This window comes from Pinus tabuliformis, chromosome 5_1 (assembly GCF_031772625.1).
Source record: "Pinus tabuliformis cultivar Carrire ecotype Pingquan chromosome 5_1, CPIR1, whole genome shotgun sequence".
NCBI lineage: Eukaryota > Viridiplantae > Streptophyta > Pinopsida > Pinales > Pinaceae > Pinus > Pinus tabuliformis.
In genome coordinates this window covers 509792715-509796711 of record NC_142305.1, presented here as the reverse complement: position 1 = coordinate 509796711, position 3997 = coordinate 509792715, and the positions used below count along the sequence as shown (strand labels likewise).

Below are 3997 nucleotides of genomic sequence, written 5' to 3'. Positions count from 1 at the left end.
ACCGTCTTTAAGGGAACTTAATCCACATGAGTGATGGCTTTAAAAAGGATTTACCATATGTCTATTATAACCCATATACAACCAATTCTAGTCCATTTTTTGTACGGTTTCAAGGTATATTTGATACCATCACACAACTTCAATCAAAATAAATACATACCAATTTCAATGAACAACGATCAATAGAGGGTTTGGTGCCATATGGTATCCATTCATGTGCATGCATCATCAATGAACGATGTTCCAACACCATTTTTTTTTAATACACAATAACATGCACAGTTTAACCAATGTTCACCAGCAACCGAATATCACAAATCCACTTTCAATACCCACTTTCAATTCAGGTTTCGATGGCAAAAGTCAGTCCGCGAAAAAATCCAACACGATGTCCTTCAACAACATGCATATCCATTCCCTGCTCTTCACTGTCAGTATTAGTTGAAATCTGTTTTAGTTTTTATTGTTGAAATCTGTTGCAGTTTTTATTGTTTTCTCTAGAAATGGCGTTTCTATGGCTAGTTTCGTTGGGTCTCCTTTCAATTCTCCGAGCTGCGCATGGTTCCGGATGGACCAGTGCTCATGATATGTTCTACGGTGGTGATGATGCTACTGGCACAATGGGCAGTGCTTGTCATTATGGTAATCTATACAACCAGGGCTACGGTACCAACACCGCTGCTCTGAGCACTGCATTGTTCAATAATGGTTTCAGTTGCAGTGCTTGCTATGAAGTCCAGTGCAACGATGACCCACAATGGTGCCTTCCTGGCTCTATCATTGTCACTTCTACTAGCTTCTTCCTGCCCAACAATGCACTTCCAAAGGACTATAGTGGTTGGTGCAACCCTCCTCTGGATCACTTTGATCTCGTGGAGCCCATTTTTCAGCACATTGCTAAGTTTCAACCAAAATCAACAGAGGGTTTGAATATTTAATGTTTTCAACACATATGGTTTGCTTCAATCGATGACTTTAATCAATGGAGAGCTTATATACCAGTATATACAATTGCACTTTATAATTAACTTATGAACTAGGCTTGGGTAACTACACACCAGATTTTCCTTTATATGCCATGGATTACTACCGAATTACAAAGCATAGAAGCTCGATTTCACAACAAAAAATTTATTCATCTTATCCGAAACCCAATCCCAGGACTACTAAATTCAGCGATCTGGAAATGGCGGAATGGTGTATGGCCGAGGTGAGTAGCGCAGCGTGGCAGGAGAGGTGTTCAAGGCAGCGTTCGAATTGAACAATGCCCGCAGGGTCTTCACTATGTCCTTCAATGTTAAAGCACATATTTCTTTCATCTGAGCATTGGATATAAAGTCCAAGGTAGTTTTCTGAAAATGAGAGAATGTTGGCATTCACCACTGCAAGCTGGAGTTTTGCGAACACAACAGATTCAAAACAATATAAAACCACATCGTATACCACAACTTTAAAACAACCGGGTGCGGTGAGCGTGGAAATGGAAGCAAAGTTCAGGACCTTCATTCAACGTAACTGGAGCATGCATCATACACTATGTCCGATACCATTCCACTGCACCATCACCAGAACAACATTCAAATGAATATTCTGCGACATTATCACCAGAATGACCTTCAAATGACCATCACTAGAACGACCTTATTGTTCAATGCAACATATATACCACAGTCTTCACACAGTTCAATGCATCATAGGTTGGTTACTTCTTCAATTCTGATAGCGCTTCCAAAAAATATTCAACACATAGTTAAAGGCGACGGTAAGAGTGACGTTATTAGACTATGTTAGTGAGCATTTTGTATGCAGGTGGAGCAGTGATAGGAGTAGCGTAGCAGAGAATTATAGTGAATAATGCATTTAGGCCAGTGGAAGCATCAGAGCTGCCAAGCTAGCCAGTCTGCATAGGATTCAAAATACCATAGGCAGAATAAGAAGAATAGGAGTTACAAAATGCTGGAGAAATGACAGAGGTTGCAACTAGAATTTAGCTAAGAAAATATTCATGAAATGCGGAAGTGATGGTAGAAATGACCTGCACAGAAAGGCCATAAAACAAATGGCTCAAAGTAATTATGTAGGGAAGGAGTAGGCCTGCTCTGATACCATGTTAAACACACACATGGAAGAAAGAGTATGAAAGATAAAACATGAGAGTACATTTTTTATTAACAAATAATATACATTCATAGTACATGGTGTGACCGTTGTAGTGGATTAGTTGTCCAATAGTTACAATTGAGATTTAGTCACAAGCTGCAAGTAGGGAAATACATAGCAAAGTTAATTATACTTGAGATTATCTTAAATTAATAGATCTTGCATAGGAATATTTGCATAAATTTGTAATAATTGAGAAAAAATGGAAGAGAGAATGAATTGGATATCTCAATATTGATTAGAGAATCAATACATAAAGAGGCTAAGTTAAGCTTAACTTCATGCTAGCACTAAAGCTAACTAAAACTAAATTTTCTTTATGTTATGTTAATGTGTATATACAACACATGCAAGCACTAAAGCTAATTAATGTGCACGTACAGCAACACACCCCTTAAGCATAACTTAGGTGAGTACGATGCAACATGAATGAGTCCCGACAAGAAACCCATTTTAGGTATCCATGTACAATGTATGAAATAGGAAAGATGGAAATCCTAGTGGAGACAAATCTCCACGTAAAAATACAATGAAAAAATAAAATAAAAGAAAACTGCTAGGAAGTTGTGTCCTTCAAACCAAGGCACCCCCGCGGAAAGTGAAACTTCTTCTTAGTGAAAGTCTCGGTGAAGATCTCAATAGTCATCTAAAAAATTGAATAATACTACCTATTGATGATCACATCGTGAATCGATACTTAAATATAGTGCATGTGAACTTGATATGTTTGGTTTTTTTCCATTACACTACATCTTTGCAAAAATTCAATGTACCATGATTGTTGTACCATATGAAATTAAGTTGATGGATAATGATGCCAAGATCAGAAAGGAAATATAACAAATAAATGGCCTGAATGGTGGTATTGACTACTCCTCTATACTCAACCTCTGCTGGTGATAAGGAAATGACAATCTTCTTCTTGCTTGACTGACAAATGGGGCCGCATAAAAAACTAGGTACACAACTAGAAGCAGACTCGTTTTTTACAAATAGATTTGGAGGAACAAGCTTCCTTCTTAGAAGTAGAGATATCAACTCCGACGTTTGGACCAAGAAATGATTCTCCTTATCCATTGTTGCATGCCAATATGGATTCCTTGCAACTTCAACATTCTTTTGACGATGAGATGCATGTACCATATATACATGCATGGGCATCCTAGTCTGATGGGAATTTCATGCTCCTCTGTACTTGAACTCTGCTGGTGATAAAGAAATGGAATTCCTATTCTTTCTTGACCAAAAAATGTGGTTGGATCCGAAATTAAATACATATCTAGTAGTGGACTCCTCTGTAAATCAATATGGAGGAAAAATATTATTTTTTGGAAGTAGAGGTATCAACTCCCATGTTTGGATCAAGGACTGGTTATCCTTATACATAGTAGCATGCCAATATGGATTCCATACAACTTCATCATGCATTTAACAATCAAATGCATGTGCCCTATATGCATGCATGGGCATGTTCGTCTCTCATGCATGTATGGATGTAGGGATGTCTTCATGGATGCATGCATGGTGTTATAAATGTGTCCTTGGATGTAAAGATGGGAATGCATGACTCTATGACTGAGAGTGCATGTGGGGCATCATTAGATTGATACCACGTCATATCTACGTTATCAACATCATCAATAATAGAGGAATCAATGTCCTCTTCTACGTTTTCAAAAGAATCTTCTCCATTAGTAGTAGAGTCTTCATCATCAACGAAGGAAGATATTTCCTCATGTGTGACATCTTCAATATTAGACAAGATTAAATTCTCATCTACAATAGCTTCATCAACAATAGAAGAATCAGATTCTTCATGTGCAACATTGTCTTGAGA

At 37.7% G+C, this 3997-nt stretch overlaps 1 pseudogene; it reads left to right on the top strand.

The window, feature by feature from the left end:
• The first annotated feature begins 503 nt into the window (after nt 1–503).
• LOC149165718 (expansin-A10 pseudogene) lies at nt 504–938 on the top strand (annotated as a pseudogene).
• The last annotated feature ends 3059 nt before the right edge of the window (nt 939–3997 follow it).